The sequence below is a fragment of the Nicotiana tabacum genome, chromosome 16 (assembly GCF_000715075.1).
Source record: "Nicotiana tabacum cultivar K326 chromosome 16, ASM71507v2, whole genome shotgun sequence".
Taxonomy (NCBI): domain Eukaryota; kingdom Viridiplantae; phylum Streptophyta; class Magnoliopsida; order Solanales; family Solanaceae; genus Nicotiana; species Nicotiana tabacum.
In genome coordinates this window covers 35,306,153-35,332,444 of record NC_134095.1, presented here as the reverse complement: position 1 = coordinate 35,332,444, position 26,292 = coordinate 35,306,153, and the positions used below count along the sequence as shown (strand labels likewise).

Sequence of the window (26,292 nt, the reverse complement as noted above, 5' to 3'; positions counted from 1 at the left end):
CCGTAAACTTCTGGTTTACGATAGAGTGTGCTTCAATTGTACTAATTTTTGAATAGTATAAGCCAGAAGATAAAGTTGGTAACTTTTCTACAATGCATTTCTGGCCAGAAATATTCTTTGTAATACAAAGATATTCCATGTTCATTTCATCTATTGTCTCAACATGATACTCATTTCGGCGGATATCTATAAAACTCAACAAGTTTCTTCGGGACTTGGAGGAGAACAATGCATTATCTATAATAAGTTTTGTTCCCTTAGACAGAAATATTATGGCTCTTCCGGAGCCTTCAATCAAACTTATATTACCAGAAATTGTTGAAACATTTGCTTTTTCCTTATGCAAATAAGAAAAGTATTTCTGGTCGTTGAATATGGCATGAGTTGTTCCACTATCAATAACACAAATATCTTCATGGTTTGTCTTCGATCCAAACATAATTTGAGGGTTATCCATATTCTTCAAAATAACATAAATAAAATATATTATAGTAAACATCATTATCAAAGCATAATTTTTATTTATGTACAACAATTACATAACCATACTATCTATTACAAACAACAAAAATTAAAATATTTACATTTCTACAGATTCACTACCGATTACATGACTTGGTTCTCCTTCTGGGAATGCAAAGTAATCAGCTACATCCAAATGCATGAAGTCTAAATTATCTTCAGAAATAAAATTTGCTTCAGCATTTTTCTCTGTCTTCTTCAGGGAGGCTTGATAAAGCTCAATCAGGTGCTTTGGCGTACGACAGGTACGTGACCAGTGTCCTTTTCCTCCACATCTATAGCATGCATTTTCTGCATTTGGCGCTTGCACCGCTTCATGCTTTTGTTCCTTCCTTTTCCACTGCTGGTGGTGAGGATGCTTCTTTGGTGCATTATTATTACCATGATTGGGATTTCTTCCCCGACCACGGCCATGACCATGACTGGGGCCACGACCTCTTCCACGTTTAGCTTGGCGGAAGTTCGTCTCATTCACTTCAGGGAATGGACAAGAACCAATAGGTCGGCTTTCATGATTTTTCATTAATAGCCCATTATGTTACTCTATTATAAGAAGATGTGAGATAAGTTCAGAATACTTTTTAAATCCCATCTCTCGATATTGCTGCTGCAGGAGCATATTCGAGGCATGAAAAGTGGTGAAAGTTTTCTCCAACATATCATGATCAATAATATTATCACCACATAATTTCAATTGGGAAATAATTCTGAACATAGCAGAATTATACTCACTGATAGATTTAAAATCTTGTATCCTTAGATGAGTCCAATCATAACGTGCCTGTGGAAGAACGACCATCTTCAGGTGGTCATATCTATCTTTCAAATTATTCCATAGTATGACTGGATCTTTAATAGTGATATATTCCATTTTCAGGCCCTCATCAAGATGATGGCGTAGGAATATCATTGCTTTGGCATGGTCTTGATTTGATGCCTGATTTTATCCTTGATGGTGTCTGCCAGACCCATCGCATCAAGATGAATTTCAGCATCAAGCACCCAAAACATGTAGCTTTTTCCCGATATATCCAGGGCTACAAATTCAAGTTTAGAAAGATTTGATATTATTTAGGAAAAGAAAGTTCTTACCTCTAATACTTTCAAAGTATTTGCTCGAGATGTTAGAGTCTCGTGTTGATAACGTGTTATAAAATAAAGACTGTAAAGTAAAGACAAGTATAGAGAGAAACTGTTATATTATTCGAATTCAAACTGATGTACATAATGAACTGAAATCTCTTCTATTCATAGAAGAAAGGAAGTTGTTGTGTAAGCTGCTATTATACCAGATATGGATAATCTTCTACTGAGAGCAATGTTTATCCATAACGGAGTACTGAAAGGATAAGCTTATTATACCCGATATGGATAATCTTCTACCGGGGGTAATGTTTATCCATAACTGGGTACTGAAAGGATAAGCTTATTATACCCGGTATGGATAATCTTCTACCGGGGGTAATGTTTATCCATAACTGGGTACTGAAAAGATAAGCTTATTATACCCGGTATGGATAATCTTCTACCGGGGGTAATATTTATCCATAACCGGGTACCGAAGTGATAAGCTTCTTCAGGAAGCTTATTTCCAATAGAGTACTAAATAGATAAACATATTTACGGTGGAGTACCATATGGATAAACTTTTTCAAGAAGCTTATTTATAACGGAGTACTAAATGAACATCCATAATATAATATATTTATAACAGAACTCTTGAATTAGATGTTTTAAATAATAGTACTATTCAGGTCATCTATAAAGTGCCCTTAAGTTACATTATTAAATTATATTGTTGACAACAATATTACTACTATTTTTTTCAACAATAAAGTGTTATGGCTTAAAAATGTTTTGCTGATTGAAATTTCCCAATTTTATGCAATATTGAGGCGGGAGGACTTCCCTCTCTTTTTTCGTTTTCTGTCGAATCCTTCCCCCTCTTTTGTCCCAAGCCCTTCCCCAATTCCACCATATGCTTCAGCCAAAGCACCGAAGTATGAGTGTCCGGCCTTTCCTCAACCAAAAATTAGGGTTTGAAAAGGTAAGCTTCTTCCCCTCTTGTTACAAGGTTAGGATTTAATTTAACTTTCAGGTAAATTTATAAAATATTTGTTAGATTTGCTACACTTTGGGTACCAATGGATCCTTATACTTCCGCATTCCAATGATTTGTCACTGGCGGAATAACTTCATGACTTACTGTCAAATTTGAAAAATTTTCAGTTAAAATAGAAAATACAATTACCAGAATATATTAGGTTTATCTTGGTTGAGCGTTCCCAACTACATACCTCTTGACATGTTTCTTCCTAAACTTTTTCAAGCACTTCGACGATTAAATTTTTGAAGTTGAAAAGCTTTTTAATTTGGAATTTGTCTATTATATTATACTATGTTTTCTCTAAGTTGTAATTATTTATCTAGGGACATGTATGTATCTAATTTATATGTGTTGTATGTTTTAGCAAATCTCAGCTTAACAGAATTTTATTGTTATAGCGCTAGAATGAAAAGCCTTTCATTCCTTGTTTATGTGATTTACTTTGCATTGTTGAAGTCTTCTTCTTACTTATTCGTTAAATTTTTTCTTTTTCATCGAACATATTAACAATTTGTTAAATCTTATGTGCAGGGGTGAGGGCCTAATATTGAGGTTAGATTCTTAATATAACTTCAATTGAATGACCTTTTATGTTTAGAGTTTTTGTTGGTTTGTCCTATAAGCTTTTTTGCAGATAAATATCCTTTTTAGTAATCTTGTATGACTTGGGATATGTTTGAGACAGTAATAATTTTATATAACACGAAAACTCTGGCCTAGGCATCTTTTGCTTCTCTTTTGGATTGATAGCTTAATATCAGCTATGCCATATACTATTTTGTTCTTTTCTAAGGAGATGGGGTGGGTGGAGTGGGGTGAAGAATAGTTAAGCTGAACTAGCATTTTATGGTAGAGGGGCTAAAGTCGATTTTTTTCAACAAATGCGTCAAAGAAGTACCATGGCTATTCTAGAAACTAGAACACATGTGCTGCCACTGAAATTTTATATGCACTCATTTGGGATCCTGGACTTCACTGTGTTAGTTCTAGAGGCTATTTCTTTTTGGTATTCACTAAGTAGAAAGAGATGGGTTGGGAACACCTTTGAACTGTGCACCTATCTCCGTTTTCCCTTATATAATTGAAGTTGGATGCATATTAAAATGATTGGACATGTTGATGTTCAGAATAAGTTATGGTTTATTCTTAGTGAGGAGCCAAACTGGTAAAATTAACTATCAGATATATGTGCTAATATGACCTTTCTACATTTGAAATTTTTACTTGAATAAGTGGACTTAATATTTCCTAACTGGCTATTAATACATTTTTCTAATGAAGAGGTGATTTTCTTTACTATAATTGTCTTCTCTCCGCTTAATCTTTTTTTTGTATAAATAATATTTAGCATATTTTTCATCTTAAACTCTTAAATGAAATTCACTAATCCCTTCATCTTAAGAATGACGCCTACATATGGTACTATTCTGTTGAAAAGTCTCAGAGTAGCTTGTGTATATATGGTAGCTCTTTTCATATGCATCACTAGTACATGTATTCTTATGTCGAGATTAATTTTTTTTTGTCATTAACAAATAAGGAGATTGTATATTTACTTTAATTAGAGACGAAAAAATGTAAAATGGTTATAAAATCTTTTTATACTAGAATTTATTAATGGTGAACTCTTAATTACTCCACAGAGGGACATGCAAGGGTATCAACATTCTGTATTAGTACTACATTTGAACTTTAAATTTTCCTTACTCTACCATGCATCTTCTTCAACAAATCTATTGTTGCATCCCAGTGAGACTGTTAGATTGTTAACTCATCACCTTTGTATTTTATATTCCCCTACTGTTGTTAACGTTATCCTATTTTTCCGTAGTTCCTTAAATTGCTAAACAAAGCAACATGTAGAATTCAATTGGATGCAGCATTATGCTAATGAGGAGCTATTTTCTCTAACTTCAATCAAGGTATGTTCTCACTTCACAATGCTTACTATGTTGCTCCAAAACAAATGCAACATGTATTCAAATAGAAAATATTTTTTCTTGAATTTGGTTCCTCTAGAAACTTCAACCATTGCTCTTAGGGTATTTTTCAGTTCTTTTGTGTAAAAGATAATACAAGTTGTATGTCATGGTTACAAAATTTATGGTCTGATTAGTTCCTGAAAATTTCCTCTCTAGTATTTCATGTCACAAATTTTGATACTATTGGAAATGTAACTAGTTATTTTGAAAAATATGATAAATTTAAAATGGAGCATATTTTATATGATTACAATATAATGATGCTTGCGTGTTTCCCAATTGAGGATTTGTGTTTCTTTATTTTTTGAATGATAAAGAGGATGTTTTTGGATTATAGATATGTCAATACTCTTTTTGTTGTTGTTTAAGCATTATCGCCATTGTGAAATTTTGGCATATTTCAGTTTCAACTAAATGGAGGTTCTTTTATGTAAGAGCAACATCTTATCTTTAAAATAATTAGATGCTCTTGTAATGTTACCATTTTCAAAAGAATAATAATTAGTTCTTGTTGTCTGCAAGCTTAGATTAGTAACACTAATATATAAGCACTAAGTAAACTCATTAAGTAGCCTTGTTAGTATATCTCAGACTAATACTAATATTTGATGGTTACATGAAACTACGTTAGTGAAGTCTTAAGATCTTGTTGAATTTTTACCAACATCCAGTTTTCATTGTATGTGCAACCTTTTTCTTCTGCATTTGATTGTTTTGATAAATTATAATTTGATTACTATTAGAATTTTCTAATTTCTTTCTCTCTTTTGATCCTTTGTATTTTTTTAATATAGGAAGGATAAAGTTCTCCAACAACAGAAATCAAACTCAACCACAGACTAGGAGGAGAAGGAATAGTTTGGAGACATTTTATGTTATTTTTGGGTCATGTATATATACAAAGAAAATGTATTGTAATGTATATTAGAATACCTTATGTTGTTTGACTTTTTAGCAATGAAAAGATCTTATATATTTTTATTTCTTGTAACTGCCTTATTGACTATAAATTAACTTTGTATTTTATAACAACTGTAATTGTCATTAATCATGATAATTTATAGTGACAATTTTATTTTGTCATTAAAAGCGATGTTTTTAGTGATGAAATGATTGTGTTAGCTACAAAATTGTAAGCCAATTTTATTAAAGCAAATTCGTCACTAATTTTTATATTTAGGGACGAACTACCTTTTTGTATATAATATGTAGTTTTATTGACGAAATTACATTTGCTCAACTAAAAAATACATCTAACTTTAGAGACAAATAATATTGTCACTAATTAAACTAAATAGTTAGTGACAAGGTAGTTTCGGCGCTATTAATGACCTCTTTAGTGACCAAAACGTACTATCTACTACAACATTTTTGTACTTTTTTTGACAAATAAGTTCGTCACAAATACTATACATTTGCGGACGAAAATCAATTTCGTAGTTAATATAATTTTATTTAGTGACAAATCACTAAATTGTCTTTGTATACCTTTAGTGACACGCTTTTAAGGACGAATGATTGACGAATTTTTTTCGTCAAAAAAAGTTTTTGTGACGAAATATGAATTTTAGGTTACAATATAGTTTATAATGATGATATATATAAATTAAAAACTCTTTCCTAAGTTGATAGTATATATTTCCAAAACTCTAGTAATCAGTACTGCTTTCTTTTTACCCCCACATGCGTGTATCTACGTGCGAGTATAATTGAAACCTTGAGAAAATGGCAAAGAAGTAGTAGAATAATTAAAGAAAAATTTATCTCTTTCTAATATGGGCATCAATCAGCAGCTTATGGCGTCTTAAACAAGTTCTACAACACGTGTATGATGATGAAAATTCAAACCTAACACACCTTAAATAATTACAATAATAAAAATAATGAATGTTTCATTAGCTAGCTTCATTAGGTTAATCAGCACTAGGTAAATTAGCTAAGGCTAAAGAAGTAGGCAAGGAGGGTTACGTTGACACTTTCTAATGGAGACATGCTCTCTTTTTTCCTTCTTTTGATTAAAAAAATAAAATTATGTATAAAGGTGTAATGGGGGTCGTAAAAGTCTAAGAAAGAGGGTAATATAAATAAACAAATATAATAATACATAATCTTTTTTTAGGGAGAGGAAAGTGGGTAATATGAAGCATGGAAAGGACTCGCACCTTTTGCGCTGCACTTTTTTGTATTGGGTTTGTAGATAATAACATCAATAGTTTTTTTCCTTTAAAAAAAGGGGGAAGAAAAAGAAAAAAGTAGAAACGAAAATGTATATAGTGTGCGTGTGTGTGTGTGTGGGGGGGGGGGGGGAGATAGAGAGGGTGTAGTTTAGCTTTCCAAGCGTGGATGTTTTTGTTGGAGAATCCACAAACCAAATGGCTCCAATGGGGTCTCATGCCCCACTCTTCCCCACTTATTATCTCAAAATCTCATTTTCCCCGTCTTAATGCTCTCTCCACAGTCCACACGCAATTTCTAATGAATTTAACTTATATATACAGCATCAAAGGTTATTACGTAATTTCTAATGAATTTAACTTATATATGCACCATCAAAGGTTAGTAATAGAGCGGTAAATACCCATCTATCTTTAATTAAGGATCGTGAGCTCTAGCCCTCAATTATTGGTTTTGGTAATTAAAGAGCGATTTTGTGATATTCTAGAGGAATTCCATATCGATAAAATACGGAAGAAATGTTGGGTACATAAGTAGACGTATTTTAGATTTTAGTGATGCGTTTTAACACCGTGCGAACCTAGGCCCAAAGTGGTCAAATTACTAGTGAGCTGGGTTGTTACAGATTTACTCCGGTAACTTGTAAGATTTGCATGTGGTGCAGTTTTGCGTCATCCATTGAATTTGTATCCACTTAAAAAAAGAAGTTTAACTGATACTCAATTATTGAGTAACTTCAGATATATACAATTTTCTTTTCTTTCCTTGTTGCTTTCTTCTTCTTCTTTGTGCATATGGTTTCTTCTTCTTTTTCTTAATTGCAACATCAGTTTGTTAAATTTGTTGCTATTTACAATTTGATGATTTGTGCTTTATTCTTTATGATATTTGAAAGTCATATTTCAAATTTATTTGAGCTCATTTGGAGTAGATTTGAGTGTTGAATCGTGTGTTGGATTGTTCAAATTAAGAACAAGTTTATGTTTCAGAATTTAAGATTCAAAATCTAAAGTTGCATTAAAAAGATTGAACTATTCAAGATTCGAATTTCTGAATTTGCATTTGAAAAATAAAATTTCATTGAAGTTGCATTCTAGTGCATAGAAGTTAAAGAAACATACAGAAAAAGAAATACCCAAAAAGGTTAACAAAAGTAACTCTTAGAGATGTTTAATTTTTCATTAAGGTGTCGTAAGACATTGCGTTTACCAACAAATTTGGAAGGGGAATCTGGATTGTAATATTCTCTCTTTCATTTTGACCAGTTTCCAGAAGGCAGTAGAAATGTCAAAGTTACCAGCCAGAAACTTTGAAAATTATGAACTCAGCAAGAAATTAAATGTATAGTTATTTACAACTTTAGTTGCTTCATTAATCACGAAGAGTAAACTCAATTCGCTTAGCCATAATTTGCCACTAGCGAATACCCGTGACATTTTTTATGTGTTTTTGAGGTGCCAAAGTATATATAATTGACTATCTTGATCATGACATAAAGATTGAACATTTATGCCCGCATGTGGGCCCCATATAACCTATTTATTCCAAGTTATTTTTCAAATTCATCCACTTTAATTCGTTATGGGATGATGAACAAGAAACCATTATTGTGATTTTTGAGGTAAAGTTTGATATATAATAACGCCATTCTAGGCTTTTAAATACTCCGTAATATTTAATTAAGTTTATATTAAGCATGGTACAACTCCTTTATCTTCACCTAAATCTCAAGTGTGTTAAGCTGATCACAAGTCATAATTAGCAAGTCGGATTTAGTTGGCATTTGGACATAAAGAATTTCAGAGTTAAGTTGAAAATGTAACAGAATTAGGACATACATTTCACTTGAAAGATATATTGTATTTTTGTGAGTGGGGAAAAAATTAAAAATTTATGAGAAACTTTTCAAAAACTTGTAAAATTTTATGGACAAACACATTTTTGAAAAAAAATTCAAAAAAAGTTTTACGGACAAACGGATCCTTAGAGAGACAAACGAGTTTCAAGGGTGAAAATTATAAAATGATAAAATGGGTCATCTCCCTTAAGTGGAATCAACTGATGCATCACGCATATCATCTTAGTCTTGGATTCGTTTTCTTTTTTATTTCGTTGTAAATTCTTAGGGGTAAATTTAGAAACGATTTTGTTGTAATATAAGATTACCGAAGTAGAATTATTGTTTGTTTTTTTCATTTCTTAAAAATATGCCAATTTCATATGTAATGTGGGTGGTTAAGCTACTAAAATCAAGTACCTCCTAAAAACTATGACTTCCAATTAAGTCGTCAATCCACATCCACCAATCTTGAGTTACTTCTTGACGCGTATCACATGAAAAAAAAATTATATTTTAATATTGTTCAAAATAGAAAGAAAAACAAAAAAAAATATTAATTAAGTACCGATTATTGGACAAAAAGATTATTAAAGCTGGTATGGAGGATGATTAAATTAGGGTCAAAACGTGACTCGAGGAATCCTTTGCTTTACATAAATTTTAAAAATGGTGTATTGCAGAGGATTTTGCATCATTAAGTCACTTTTTTGTGTTCTAACATGCTTTTTTGTGTTATAATCAGCAACCTGTCTTATTTTTAAGATTTATAAATCTCATCTTTAAGGAATCTTACTTGGCTTATATATATTCTTTAAATAACCTGATATAAAAAAATATTTACCTCACGCTATATATAATTTGAATTCTTTTTTAATTAGTGCTACGAAAAAGGAACTTGGGAATTAAGAAATAAAAATGAAAGGACCTTGATTGGGCGTGTGATTATTGTCCCCCCCCCCCCCCAACCCCCTCCACCCCACTCCAAAAAATAGTGCATTTAATTTATCAAGTAATCATCTTGTTATCCATATTTTTATCTTAGGGTTTATAAATAATTGGCAGCAATGGATCTTCTCATCTGTGCATAAGATTTGTTTCAGGTGATTAAATCATGGTCTACAGGTTATTTAATTATTATTTTGTTTCTTTTTTATCTGTCCAACCACGCCTCATTAGACACTATACATTGTACATTCACTTTTCATTTCTTTCAATAATTATTTGTACGATTTCTTTATTCATGTGTGCTTTGTCTTGCTCTTTCTCTAGGATTTGTTTAATCAAGGTTTGGTTTAGTAAGCAGTAGGCTTTATTTCGTCTTTATTGATTTAATTAGCAGCTCATAACCACCAAATCCGATTATTAAGAGAGAAAAAATTAGATGGGGTATTCCATTTACGTCAGGTATTGAGTAATCAAGATTAACTTTAGGTATGATTAGAGCAATAGTCAAAGAACCGATCGGTTGAGGATTTGACTGTCATTATCGATAATCACCTGCTCAATTATATTAATCAGAATACTCTCAATTGAGCTAAGCTGATACAATAAAATACGTAGAAGAGGAAAAACAATTTTAATCAAGAGAGAATATATTCGCTTCACATACAAATGAATAATTAAGCACTAATTAAGCAACTGACGAATATACAGTTGAATTTTAGTTCTAGAATTTCACATAGGACAATCTCTTAATATTATTGTAAGTTATGCCGCCATGAAGTGGTTGATGTATATATCTAGAAAAAATGAAGTGATGTTGATGCACATTGTCACTGTTTAGAATTGAATTTTAAACATGAACTTTAATCATAATAGAAAAAGATTAATACTGTAGATTTTTTTTAATAAATGTAGTGTTCGGATCATTTTGTAGTAGAATTTTTTTTAAAAAAATCGTGAGGTCCGGATTTTTTTATGGGCACCTCAACTAATTTCACGAAATACACGTTACTTCCTATCAGCATATGTACTAGATTAATATCGTATATGGCACAATATGATGATCATACTTAATCATGTATTTCAGCAATTGAATATTCCAAAAATGAAAGTAAGAGAAAGGAAAAATAAGGGATAAAAAGTTGATAAAGAGTAAAGTTAGGGTAGTATTATTGATTAAATACTTGTTACAAACTGCAAAGTTTAAGTGAGTGTAGAATAAAGTTTGTTTCTTTTTAAAAAAATTAGGATAAAAAGGGAGTCTTCATCCTGGTTTTGGGGTGGTATCCATTGATGGCTCTCTTGATGGTTCAAGTAAAGCCATAAATCACATGAAAAAAAAGTACTTTGGTCTCCTAAACGCTTGGCCAAACATGCTCTTAATTTTGAGAACTCTAGAGAGAGGATTTTGTAGTTTGGAGAAAATGAGAGATGGATATTGTTTTTCAAAGGTGTTCTGGCTGTGGAAATGGAGGTGAACGAATGGGTGATGAGTAGGGTTGTTCATTCGGATCGAATATCCGAAATCCGAACCGATCCATTCAATTTTGAATTTCGAATTTCGGATTGGATCGGATTTCGGATTATGTTTATTAAAATTTCGGATTTCGGATTGGTATATTTTAATCCAATCCAATCCGAAATCCAAAATCCGAAATTATTAGGACATGTATAAATACTACACTTTAATTTACATCAACCTCCAAGTTATTATCTTTACAATTGCTAGATTTAGCTATATTGACACCATAGTACTCTCATAATTGCATAAACATGAATTTTACTTAATGTATTGCCTCTTTTACAAAGAAAATATACATATTAGTTTAACTTTGAGGCATAATAATACGATCCGATATCCGATCCGATCCAAACTTTAAAATCCGATCCGATATAATTCGGATCGGATTCGGATTGCATTTTCTAGAATCCGAAATCCGAAATTCGAATCCGAAATATGCTAAATCCGATCCGATCCGATCCGTGCACAGCCCTACTGTATAGCGGTGAAGCCAAAAATTTCTCTAAGGGTGTTCAAATTTGAAAAAAATAAAAATAATTTCCCGACAAGGATATTTTCAATATATATTATATACCTATAAAATCTACTCTATTTTAGCTATATTCACAATATAATTTTTATGATGAGGGTGGTCAATTGACCAGTCTTAGGACAATGTAGCTTCATCCCTGATCGATATCGATAGTGCAAAGAGTTTTTATATTGCCAAATTAAGTGACATATAATAAGTAATGTAATTCTTTATATCAAGTTTGATATGGTAATCTTAAAAAAGACATTACCGATTTGTTTTAACTAATTAAGTTGTTTATAACGTAAAAATTATTTACGCTGTCAGTGTGTATAAGTTATCTTTTTCTTTAAAAAAAAATGTGTGTGAATGTTGGGAAACTTTGGTATCAAGTAGGAATAGCTGGTTAGATGGGGCCATATTGTGTTTGGATGATTCATGGTTTGAATGGTCAAGCTTCAAATGATTGGGCGTTCTCTTGTAACACATAGGATACCATCCCCTTTCTGTACTTCTATATTTTTCTTTTCCTTTTTGAAATTTCAAAAGTTTTGGTCTTGGAGTTGATATAATTAGGGCTTGACCAATGACCAGCTTAGAATTTACCCAAAATATGGTCCATCAAAAAGAGAATTTTCTTAACATACTAATTAAAATAAATCTGAATTCATAAGTTTAAGAGGTGGAATAAATTCAAGAATCACGAAGAGAAGAATGTCTTAGTTTTTCTTGCATTATAATTAAGTGAAGATGCCTGAAATAAAAAGCAAATGAAATAGTGACATTACTAAATAAATCACTAAAAATAAAGAATCAAAATAGAAACCAACTTGGTCCTTTCAGTGTTATATTGCTCTTTCCAATAACAGAAAAATGATGTTTTCTGCCTTTCTTTTACTAAAGTGGGTGTGGAGTAGAGTGGATATGTAGAGAGAAAATGAATCGAGAAAATAAAATAGAGCAAAAATATACTATAAAAAAAATGTGGTAATCATACTCATGATTAAGGAGTACAAACCTAAGAGGTATTATTAATTTTAGCATGCACCAGAAACTATTTACATCTGGTAGCTGAAAAAGTGTATAAAAGTTATATAATTTTTGTATATAACATACATAATGCATGTATATACAAAAACTATACCAATTTTACATATTTTTTCGACTATTATTTTTACAATAGCTATACATTGTCATTTTTGGGAAATTTTCGTTCCTATACCATATAGGAAACTATATTACCAAATGTTCATAGTTTGCATATTACCCTTCATGCTAATAGTATTCCTACAAAATATAGACAATGCATTAAATAAGGAATCATTGTAGCGGTAGGATTCCTTATTTAGGCGCGCTAAAATTGGGGAATTAAATATTCTTAAAGATCTTCCACAAACGCGGATCACACACATTCCATAATTATCGTCGGCTCCACTCTGATCTTCCACAACGCAGAACAAGATTTTCCATACTCTGTTTTTGCGATACACTTTGTTTCCAGAATTCTCTCTACATCTCTCTTTATCTCTCAATCCCAAATTTCAGTAATACAAAGCAAATGAAAAGAGAGCAGCAATTCCACCATTAACAGCCATTAAAAAGCTTGAAAGCTTTGAATTCAAATTTGGATTTTCAAAAATCATTATTTGTTTGGATTGGGTGTTGTTGAAAATAATCGGGAATATGGTTTGGAGTTTATATCTCAATTTTGAGGGGTTTTGGTGAAGATTAGACTTGGTTTTGACTAAATTTCAGATTGAAACTCGAAGAAGAAGACATGGCATACATTATATTGCAGAAATTGTAGAAAAATTGTAAATAAATTGTAGACTGTTGTTTATTTATTTTTCTTTTATTCATTTACCTATTGTATGATAGTTGAACAACATTGTATAAAAATTATATTAAAGTGGATGGTTTAGTACTGTTTTGGACAAAAATATGAAACATACATTTCAGGGGAAGCATGTCGAATCCAAATATGTACCCAATTTGTAGATATTTTGTAGATAAATTGTAGATTATTTGTATTCTGATTGTAGATGCTTTATTTTCTGTTTTTACAAATAAAAAACGACTGAAACTTCTACAAACCTTCTGAAAAAATGCAATTATGTCAAAAATCTCAATTATGCTACAATTGAATGGGAATTGAGATATTAAAATTCAATGTACCCAGTTTGTAGATATTTTGTAGATAAATTATACTCCCTCCGTTTCAATTTATGTGAACCCATTTGACTGGGCACAAAGTTTAAGAAAAGAGAGAAGACTTTTGATCTTGTGGTGTAAAATGAGGCACATATATTTTGTGTGGCTACAAATCATTGTGTAAAGGTAAATTGTTTCTAAATAAGGAAAGGGGTCATTCTTTTTTGTACGGACTAAAAAGGAAATAGGTTCACATAAATTGAAATGGAGGGAGTAGATTATTTGTATTGTGATTGTAGATGCTTTGTTTTCTGTTTTCACACATCAAAAACGACTAAAACTTCTACAAATCTTCTGCAAAAAATGAAATTATGTCGAAAATCTCAATTATGCTACAATTGAATGGGAATTGGGATATTAAAATTTAATGTACCCAATTTGTAGATATTTTGTCGATAAATTGTAGATTGTTTGTATTCTAATTGTAGATGCTTTGTTTTCTGTTTTCACAAATCAAAAACGACTAAAATTTCTACAAATCTTCTGCAAAAAAACGCAATTATCTCGAAAATCCCGATTATGCTACAATTCTGTGATTCTCCTATATGTTCTTGTTACTCCTTATGAAACTGCTATGCTAAATATGAAATCCAAAAAAACATGATGAAGGGATAGATCTTCCTAAGAATTTTTTTAGATAATTTCCAGAAACATTGAAATTCTGTATTTTCATATTAATTTTTCAAATGATATGTAGTTTTGTTGTAGATTAAATGTAGAAAACAAGTCATTGTGAGTCTTATTTGACTCATTCCTCACATTCAACCTATTCTACAAATTCACGCCTCTTTAAATACAATACAACCATACTTTCTTGAATTTAAAGGTATAGCAATATATATAACTTAAAAAACATCTTCTCCTCTGCACAAGTTAGCCCAAAAACTTTTTCTTCTTCCATCAAAAATAAACAACAAATAATGTATGTCATGTCTACAAATAATGGGCTAACACTTTTTATTAAGTTAGCCCATAACTTAATATCTTCTCCCATCAAAACTTTTAACCCAAAAACACAAAGTTCAAAAATAAATAAACAACATTCTACAATTTTTCTACAATTTATCTATAATTTCTGCAATATAATGTATGTCATATAATTTCTGCAATACAATTTATCTTCTTCTTCTTCGAGTTTCAATCTGAAATTCAGCCAAAACCAAATTTAATCTTCACCAAAACCCCTCAAAATTGAGATATAAACTCCAAACCATATTCCCAATTATTTACAACAACACCCAATCCAAAAACATACCACCTGACATTTGAATGATTTAATGCCACCGTCTCAGTCACAACTTGTGCAACACGAATTGCTGATGGGGTTCCACCTCTAAACATATATTTAAATCTTGATGTGTCCCCAGAAATGCAAATCGGAGGTAAAGAATCATTTTCTGTAGTATTATTTGTGTAATTGGATGACATTTTTTCAAGAAAAACACAACCCCACATTTTTGAACCAGCCTCCCACCACATTTTAACTAATTCTTTCCTAGTAGACCATGCTTTCTCGTTAGATGCAATACCAAATACAATATGTTCAAGATTTGTATCTGATAATAATGTTGAATCATTTTGAAGCGAAACTGACTTGTGGAGTAATTTGGTGTAATTACACTGTGGTGATACGTGGGTTTAGGATAGAGAAACGTGGGAGTGAGAATATGGAGGAATATACAGTACCATAAATTAAGGAGTGATATAAAGTACAATTAATATACAGTAAAAACATCTTATGATATAAAATTGATAATTAGGTATACTAAATGTAATTATATCAAATCTTAAACATTGAGGGTAATATAGTTTGGCATAGGAATATAAAAATTCCGTCATTTTTCCCCAACTTAAACCAAAGAAAACCAAGCCACACGGGTCAACAAACCCAACCCAACCCAACCCTTAGACGAATTGGAGAAATCATGATACAACCACTTACGGGTCCACCCCACAATCTCTTAAGGAGTAACAGTTATTCAGTGATGACACATACAAACTTTACGAAAAAATACTTACTCCAACTCTCCCTGTATATATATCAAAAAATAATAATTGTATGATATGACATGTAATCTTGTATAAACTTTATTATTAAGATTAAAAGTAAATTTATATCTCAATTTATTACTTAGTTATGATAAACTAGTATATTTTTGCAACATAGTATTTCATTGTTCTTGTCCAAAGTATATCTAACACCATCCTGATACGTAGTGGTGGATTTACATATAATTAATGGGTTCGACTAATAGATATCACTTATATATGGATTTTTCTCTTTCATTATGTTATATCTTAAGTTAAGTCTGTATTGATTTCAAAAATTTGTAGGTCTTTCGAGATAACTTCCTTTCATGTAATTTTAGGTCTATGCCATACCTTTTTAATACCTTCCTCTACTATAATTTTACACCCACGGACCGATGCATCTATAGGTTGATGCATGACATGACCAAGCCATCTCAAGTGACATTCTCTAATTTATCCTCAATGTGTAGTACTTGCACCTTCTGGTGAATGTGATCATTTTTAATCTTATCTAATCTTATGTAACAACACATCCATCTAAGCATTTACATTTCTCAATATTCATCTTGTGGATATGTTGAACAGCAGCCCAACATTCACTACCACATAATGTCCAGTCTTATAGTTGTTCTATAAAACTTACCAATCACCTTAATAGGCATCCTTTTGTCGCATAACATCCCCGTAACACTTCTATGTTTTAATCATCTGGTTTTAATCTTTTGAGTAACATAATTATCTATCATTCCATTAATAACGAGCCCAAATATCTAAATTATTTTCATTTTGGCACCATAGTTCCATTTAGTTTCACCTTAGTTTCGCACTTATTAATTATATTTAACTAAACTTGCAGTGCATGTACTCAGTCTTACTTGTTGTTATCTTAAAACCCTTACTCTTTAAGGTGCTTCTCCATAGCTCAAGCTTCTAGTTGACGCCCTCACTAGTTTAGTCAATTGGCGCAATATCATTAGCAAATAGCATATACCATGAGACTTCATCTTGTATTGCATTGGTTAGCTCATCCATAGCTAGGGTATATAAGTAGGGTCTCAATGCAGAACCCTGGTGTAAACCAACTATTATGGGAAACTCCTTTGTATATATATCATACTACTATTTTTATGCTAGTGATAGCTCTATCACCCATGCCCTTTATGAATTTTAACTTTCTTCTCCATGACCTACCAAAGTGCCTACCGCAATACTTTATATGTGATGGCCCTAAAGGTCATCTTATATTTTAGGACCCGATTCTGCGTTTCGAGGCCTTTAAAATCTCATTTTTACCCTCATCGATTTGCATGCACAGTCCTGACGTATTTCCGGAAAGCTTTTATGTTGAAAGTTGATAAAAATGAAAGTTGGTTTAGTTGACTTCGATCAACGTTTTGAGTAAACAGATTCGGACTCGTATTTTGACAATCCTGGTGAGTCGGTATCAAAATATGGGACCTCCGCATATGTTCGGAATCGAATTCCGAGGTCCCTAGCTCGAGAAATAAATTTTTGATGAAAATTGAAAGACTGAAAAATTTAATGGTTCTAAAAATTTGGTTAATGTTTGATCTTGTTGGTATCGGGTCCTATTTTGGTTCCGGATCCCAGTACAGGTTCAATATGATATTTAAGACTTGTGTGAAATTTGGTGAGAAACAGAATTGATTTGACGTGATTCGAACGTCTGGTTGTGAAAATAGAAGTTTTAAAGCTTTCTTGAAAACTTCATTCGATTTGGTGCTAAATTCATAATTCTAGGTGTTATTTTGGCGATTTTATCGTAAGAGTAAGTTCGTATGATGTTTTAAGACTTGTGTGCCTATTGGATTTGGAGCCCCGAGGGCTTGGGTGAGTTTTAGATAGGCTACGGGAGGTTTGGATTTAGAAAAATCTGGTTTTATTTCTTCAGCTTCAGTGCTTTCTGGTTTCCTTCTTCGCGTTCGTAAAGGTACTCTCGCAAACATGTAAGCCATGTCGCGAACACGGACCAGTGGGGATTTTACCCTTTGCGAACGCGACTGACATCTCGCGAACGCGTAGTGTAAGGGACCTGGGGGAGGGGACAACCGTTCTTCTACGCGAGCACTGGCTCGCGAGCACGAAGGCAAGGGGGAGCAGCCTTCGCGAACGCGTAGGGATTTGGGCCGCTGCCTTTCGTGATCGTGGCAGGCCCTTCGCGAACGTGAAGAAGGCTTGCCCAGTGATTTTAAAACAGACAAGAACGGGATTTTCTCAAAAATTTCACAACTCTTTCATTAGAACTCGACCTAGGAGTGATTTTGAAGGGGAGAATTCAACACCAAATCATATGTTTGTACTCTTTAACTCATTTTCTTCCATTTCTAACATCACCCATTGAATTCCTAGCCTTAATCTTTGTTCTTTCATGGTAAAGAACTAGGGATTTAGAAAGAATTGAGGATTTTTGAAAATTATGGATTTAGACCTCGATTTGAGGTTGGATTCCAAAACTAATTGTATATCCGGGCTCGGGGGTGAATAGGTAAATGAAATTTGGTCCGAACCTCGGGTTTTGACCAAGCAGGGCCGAGGTCAGTTTTTGACTTTTTAGGGGAAAGTTTGAGAAATCTAAATTCATACATTGAAGTTGATTCCTTTAGCAATAATTGATGTTATTAAGTTAATTGTGGCTAGATACGAGTAGTTCGGAGGTGGATACTAGAGGAAAAACAGTAATTGAGCATTGAGTAGCTCGCGGAGTGAGGTAAGTGTCATGGTTAACCATAACTTGAGGGATTAGGTCTATTTTCCTATTTTCTATGTGTTTGAAGGTTGAATACAACGTATAGGTGAGGTGGCGAGTATTTATGCGTTGTTGTCGAGTCATAACATACTAGTGAGTCTTATTCATAAAATTGTAGCTTTTCGTGATCATAATATCCATACTTAGACTAGTTTATTGTTATGCTGATTGTTCTTATCATATGTATGGATTTTGGTATTGATTGAGTATTGACTCAAAGTCGAGGTTGATATTGTGGAAGTAATTGTTGAAGTAAGACTTGTTGTTATCATTTCTATATCCTTATTATCATTGTTCCTTGTTTTGGTGAGGGAGTGTGTTAATGCACGAAAGGTGATGTCGTGCCATTCTTATTTGATTTATATGGTAAGGATGAGAGTAAAATCATGAAGGGTGATGTCGTGCCATTCTTATTTGATTTATATGGTGAGGTTGAGAGTAAAAGCACGAAAGGTGATGTTGTATTGTTTCTATTGATTATCTGGTGAGGTTGAGAGCAAAAGCATGAAGGGTGATGCCGTGCATTTTTCGTTACTGTATTTACTTGTTGTTACTGGTTCAAGGTGTACTAGCTATTTAAATTTCTCTACTACTATGATTCTTTATCTCGCAATCCCCTCAGCATGCTTCCCCTCCTGTTATTATCTGTTTAGCTTCTATTAGTTTTTATTTTGCTCGTATATTGTTTAACTGCACAGGTTTATGTATGTGTCTTGTCCTAGCCTCGTCACTACTTCACCGAGGTTAGGCTCGACACTTACCAGTACATGGGGTTGGTTGTACTGATACTGCACTCTGCACTTTCTGTGCAGATTTTGGTATTGGCCTTAGTTGACCCCGAGTTAGCAGTTGGACTTAATCGACAAGAGACCAAGGTAGATCTGTTGGCGTCCGCAGAACCTGGAGTCTCTTCCTAGACTTGTTACTTTATTGTTTCTTTCTTCCAGAATAGTGTATTATCTTTCAGACTTTTTATGTAGCAAAACGTAATAGCATGTGGGTTGTGACTCCATATCCTAATTATTTCAGTTACTTTGGGTTTTATAATATTCCGCAAATTCTGTTTAGCTTTTGTTTAACTTAATTAATTTCTGTTATTAAATTGGCTGAAGTTGATTTGTGAATCCTATAACGTTGGCTTGCCTAGCAAGTGAAATGTAAGACGCCATCACGATCCCGAAGGTGGAAATTTCGGGTCGTGACAAGTTGGTATCAAATCACTAGGTTGCCTAGTGTCACACCTCCTTCTTACCACCCCCGGAAGGGTATAAGGGAGTTTTTCCAATTAAAGTGACAATCGAAATGGGATTATTTATTTAAGAATCAGAGTCGCCACTTGGGATAATTTATGGTATCCCAATTCACCGACTTAAATCCTGAATCGAGGAAAGACTGACTCTGTTTTACTGTCCGCGAACACAAAAATCCAGGTAAGGAATTCTGTTAACCCGGGAGAAGGTGTTAGGCATTCCCGGGTTCCGTGGTTCTAGCATGGTCGCTCAACTGTTATAATTGGTCTATTATCTAATTTTAGTACATGTTTTAACCTATGGTACAATTTTAATTTTATAACCGCTTTTACTTAACTATTTTTTAGGAGAAAGATTCAACGTCATCTAAAACATGTCTTGAACTACGTCACATAAATGCACCCGCGGTCCATGACATATTTTATCTAACGTTGTTTGAGATTTGGATTTGGGTCACATAAATGCACACCCGAATTGAGATTCACTTATCGTAACCATGCCACGGGAACCGTATCCATGGCCACGATAATTTATTAAGAATTTGCCTAAGGCATGCTAACAATTTTGGAATTAGTAATTATTTATTATGAACTACATGAACAAAATGGGCTAGCTACGTATATTTACAAGGATTAGATTAACTACAACTATTGTTAAGTTAGGCTAAAGAATCAATTAACTCATTACTGATCTTATATAAATCACTATATCCATCTTAGCTCTAATCCTTAAGGTTTCTTATTTTCACCTTCATAACCAAGCTTAAACAAAATTTCCAAACCACAAATTAATAAAGATAAGAACAGAAAAACTAATTCCATCAGCAACATGATCTCCATTTTAAGCTACTGTCAAGCAAACATTTTCAACATGCTTTAACTACATTTTGAACAAATCATTTTAAGCTACTGTCAAGCAAACATAACATTCATCCAAAAATCAAGATAAACAAATCAAAAAAAAAACCATGGACACAAATAGATCACTTAACAAAGGATAAGAATTTGGCCTCGATAATATTAACACGAAATCAGTTATAGCAAACTTCAATGAACTAAATCTGACCCGAAAATGCAACAGAAGCAGGAGTTCGGACCGTGAAACCCGCTGGCAACCTCGAACTCGAATCGAAATTAGAGTGGCACCTGAACCTCGGAGAGCAGCCTCGACGTATGATTGAATGAGACCAAATCGAACTTGGACATATTCTTCAAAGAAATTCCTATCTCGATCTATTTCACTTTAAAATCTATTTTTGAGAGTGGAATAAAAAGGAAGGAAACATTCTGATTTGTGATCGGGATGAAATTATACTATAAAATTTGGTACGATGTGGATAGAAGAATTAAGGAAAAAGAATAAATATAGAAAATGAAAAGAAAGATAGGATTCAATAAGAAAATTTGGTCAAATAATTGAAAGAGGGAAAAGGTGTATTAGCTGGTAGCCGGAAAGAATTTGACGAGGAGCAAGATTGGGTGGTCTGCCCCTCTCTTTTGTGTTTGCCGCTAGCTTCTTTTAAAATTGAGAATTAGAAAAAGACTATGGTCTTTTCTTTTGAAATTGCCGCTGTGTAGGGGTCTAGCAATTAGGAATTGAAAACTTTATTTTTTGTTCTTGGAGAAGATGAAGGACAGGGTTTTTCTTTTTTGTAAAACGGCGGAAGATGTTTAGGGTGTAGGTCTAGGGTGCTAGAGTCTAGGGTATTTGTAGGGTTTTTTAGGTTAAGGGGTATGGGCCTAGGAATTATGGGTTAGGTCCGGAAATTACACTTAAAAATGGGTCGCTTGAACTCAAGTTTTATTCTTCCTCTGCGAACGAGACTAAAATACGACCTCATTTATTAATTAGTCCTACTTAAGTAAAATAATTATTAAAATAAGATTGACTGTTAAAACAAAACTATTTTTGGTATTTTTCAAGATTAAAACTAACTACAAAACATTAATGAAACTATTTTTTGTAATTTTTGTTTTCTTGTAATAAGATAAAGTAAAAGAATAAAAATGACTTGAAATAACTATATTATGCCTAAATTAAATATTTACGTGCTAAAATATGAAAAAATCTTGGGGAGGGTCAAAAATCACATGTCTACACCTAGGTCTCACAATTCACGAGCAAACTTAGTAGAGTTTGGAGGATCGGTATGGAGACGTCTGTACTTATCTTCCAAAGGCTATGGAGTTAGGAAAAGTTTTACTTCTATTCTTCTCTGTCGTGCAGTTTTATTCTATCATTGCTAATTGAACTCTTCTATTCTGTTCTCTCGCAGATGGCGAGAACACGTACCGCATCTTCAACTGAGCAGTAGCCAAAGCCCCTAGTGGCAGCTACTATGAGGGGCCGAGGTCGAGGCCGAGGCCGTGTTAGAGGACAAGGCAGGGGTAGGGCTTAACCTAGAGCTTGAGCAACAACACCTGTAGCGGAGCCTCAGGTGGAGTTTGATGATGAGGTTCCATCGTAGACTATTCCTGCCGGACCAGCTCAGGTTCCAGAGGGGTTCATAGCCACCCCAATGCTTCAGGATGCTTTGGTCCGTCTAGTGGGACTTATGGAGAGAGAGAGAGAGAGAGAGCGTTGCTCAGACCGACACATTTCCTGTGGCACCAGCCGTCTCTCGGGCTGGGGGAGGAGTCTAGACTCCCGCTACTCACACTCCGGAGCAGATGACTCCCTAGTTTCTGACTCCAGTAGCTGAGCTAGTTGGGGCAATTCTGCCGGGTGTTGCAGCACAGACCGGTGACGATATAGCTATGTCTTCGGAGGCTTTGTGGAGATTGGATTGGTTTACCAAGCTCTTCCTAGCTCACTATGGCGGTACATCTTCCGAGGATCCACAGGACTATCTAGACAGTTGTCATGAGGTGTTATGGAACATAGGGATAGTGGAGACCAATAGGGTCGACTTTGCTGCATTTCATCTGTCGGGTTCCGCCAAGAAATAGTGGAGGGATTATATGTTGGACAGACCAGCTGGGTTGCTGGCTCTTACTTGGGACCAGTTCTCTCAGCTATTTCTTGATAAGTGTCTTCCGATCACTCAGAGAGAGGACTACCAGAGGCAGTTCGAGCGTCTACAGCAGGGTTCTATGACTGTCACTCAGTATGAGACTCGATTTGTGGATCTGGCCCGTCATACTATTCTTCTGCTTCCTACCAAGAGAGAGAGAGAGAGAGAGAGAGAGAGAGAGGAGGAAGAGGTTTATTGAGGGACTTGCTCAGCCTATCAGATTGCAGATGGCTAAGGAGACTGGGAGTGAGATTTCTTTTAAGACGGTATCCAATATTGCCAGGCGAGTCGAGATGGTTCTAACTCAGGGGAGTGGTCAGGGATCTGACAAGAGACCTCGTCATTCTGGCGGATTTAGTAGTGCCTCATCTGGAGGCAGGGGTACTTTTGGTAGAGGCCATCCTCCCAGGCCGTTTCATTCAGCACTCCAGGCTTCTCACGACGCTTTAGGTGGTTGTGGCCCTCATATGAAGTATTCCGATCAGCTAGCCTATAGTGCACCACCAGCTCCTATCAGTGTACCTCCGCTCCAGAGTTTTCAGGGCGGTTACTCAGACTGCCATGGTCAGTTTCAGGGTCATCAGCCATAACAACCAAAATTTTGTTATACTTGTGGCGATCCGAGGCACATTGCTAGGTTTTGCCCTCGAGCATCGAGCAGTTCTCAGCTTTAGGGTTCTCGTGCCATGGTCCCGGCACCGGGTGTTCCATTGCCCGCTCAGCCAGCTAGAGGTATGGGTTAGATAGCTAGAGGTGGAGGTCGAGGCATTAGAGGTGGAGGTCAGGCTGCTAGAGGTGGAGGCCAGCCAGACATGCCCATCCTCAAGATGTAGTTCAGAGTAGTGGGGCTCAGCCCCGATGCTATGCTTTTTTAGCCAGGCCTGAGGCTGAGTCATTTGATGCAGTTATCACATTTACGGTTTCAGTTTGCAATAGGGATGCCTCGGTATTATTTGATCTGGGTTCTACTTATTCGTATGTGTCGTCCTATTTTGCTTCATATTTGGTTGTGCCTCGTGATTCTTTGAGTGCTCTCGTGTATGTGTCCACACTTATGGGGATTCAATTATTGTAGATCGTGTCTACCGTTCACGTGTGGTCATTATTGGGGTTCTTGAGATTCGTGTAGACCTCATACTTCTCGATATGGTTGATTTTGATGTCATTTTGGGGATAGATTGATTGTCACCATATCATGCTATATTGGACTGTCACGCCAAGACAATGACCTTAGCCTTGTTGGGGTTGCCTCGATTAGAGTAGAGAGGGACTCCTAGTCATTCTACCAGCAGGGTTATTTCTTATATGAAGGCTCGGCGTATGGTCGAGAAAGGTTGTCTAGCTTATTTGTCTTATGTCCGCAATTCTAGTGTGGAGGTTCCTTACATGGATTCTGTACCAGTTGTTCGAGAGCTTCTAGAGGTAATTCCTGTGGACCTACCGGGGATGCCACCCGACAGGGATATTGACTTCTGTATTGACTTGGTTCCGGATACTCAACCCATTTCTATTATGCATATCGTATGTCCCTGTCAGAGTTGAAGGAGCAGTTGCGAGATTTTCTTGATAATGGCTTTATTAGACCTAGTGTCTTGCCTCAGGGTGTGCCTGTATTGTTTGTGAAGAAGAAGGATAGATCGATGAGGATGTGCATACATTATCGGCAGTTGAACAAAGTCACTATCAAGAACATGTATCCATTGCCGAAGATTGATGACTTATTTGATCAGCTTCAGGGTGCCAAAGTGTTTTCAAAGATCGATCTTAGGTCTAGCTACCATCAGTTGAGGATTAGGACATCCGATGTCCCTAAGACAGCTTTTCAGACTCGGTATGGGCATTATGAGTTTTTGGTGATGTCATTTGGCTAGACAAATGCCCCAGCAATATTTATGGATTTGATGAACCAGGTGTTCAAGCCTTACCTGGATTCCTTTGTGATTGTGTTTATTGATGATATCTTGATCTACTCCTGCAGCCGATAGGAGCATGAGCAACATCTTCGGATCGTACTTCAGACGCTGAGAGATAGCCAGATGTATGCTAAGTTTCAAAATGTGAGTTTTGGTTGGACTCGGTCACTTTTTTGGGGCACGTTGTATCAATAGGAGGTATTCAGGTGGATCTTAAGAAGATTGAGGCCGTTCAGAATTGGCCTAGGCCTACTTCAGCCACATAGATCCGTAGTTTCTTGGGATTGGCGGGTTATTACTGTCGGTTTGTGGAGGGGTTTTCATCTATAGCAGACCCGTTGAATAGGTTGACCCAGAAGGATGCCCCATTCAGATGGTTAGACGAGTGTGAAACGAGCTTTTAGAAGCTCAAGATAGCTTTGACTACGGCTCCGGTGTTGGTGTTGCCTACAGGTTTAGGTCCTTATACAGTATATTGTGATGCATATCATATTGGACTTGGTGCGGTATTGATGCAGAGTGGTAATGTTATTGCATATGCTTCAGGGCAGCTAAAGGTTTACGAGAAGAATTATCCAATTCATGACTTGGAGCTGGTAGCCATTGTTCACGCGCTGAAGATTTGGAGGCACTACCTATATGGCGTGTCGTGTGAGGTGTTCACGGATCATAGGAGTTTGCAGTATTTGTTCAAGCAAAAGGAGCTCAATTTGAGGTAGAGGAGGTGGTTGGAGCTATTGAAAGACTATGATATCACCATCTTGTATCATATCGGGAAGGCCAATGTGGTAGTCAATGCTTTGAGTAGGAAGTCAGCTAGTATGGGCAGCCTTGCATACATTCCAGTCGGTGAGAGACCACTTGCATTAGATATTCAGGCCTTAGCCAATCAGTTCGTGAGGTTGGATGTTTCTGAGCCTAGTCATATTTTAGCTTGCATAGTCGCTCGGCCTTCTTTGTTTGAGAGCATCAAGGAGCGGCAGTATGATAACCCTCATTTGTTTGCCCTTAGGGACACGGTGCAGCACGGTGATTCCAAGAAGGTTACGGTTGGAGATGATGGAGTTTTGAGGATGCAGGGTCATGTTTGTGTGCCTAATGTGGATGGGCTTCATGAGTTGATTCTAGAGGAGGCCCACAGTTCTTGGTATTCTATTCATCCGGGCGCCGCTAAGATGTATCGGGACTTGCGGCAACATTATTAGTGGAAGAAGATGAAGAAGGATATAGTTGCATATGTAGCTCAGTGTCTAAATTGTCAGCAAGTAAAGTACGAGTATCATAGACCTGGTGGTTTGCTTTAGAAGATAGAGATTCCTGAGTAAAAGTGGGAGCGTATCACTATGGATTTCGTTGTTGGACTCCCACGGACTCAGAGGAAGTTTGATGCAATTTGGGTTATTTTGGATAGACTAACCAAGTGAGCGCATTTCATTCTTGTTGCCATTACCAATTCTTCATAGTGGTTGGCAGGGATTTATATCTGTGAGATCGTTCGTCTTCATG

At 35.0% G+C, this 26,292-nt stretch overlaps 1 long non-coding RNA gene across 1 annotated transcript; it reads left to right on the top strand.

Moving 5' to 3' along the window:
* The first annotated feature begins 2,390 nt into the window (after positions 1-2,390).
* On the top strand, positions 2,391-5,601 carry LOC107811828 (uncharacterized). Its single transcript, XR_001653999.2, has 4 exons — positions 2,391-2,569; positions 3,161-3,181; positions 4,461-4,551; positions 5,406-5,601. It is a non-coding gene; the product is annotated as an uncharacterized LOC107811828 (long non-coding RNA).
* Positions 5,602-26,292: the final 20,691 nt, after the last annotated feature.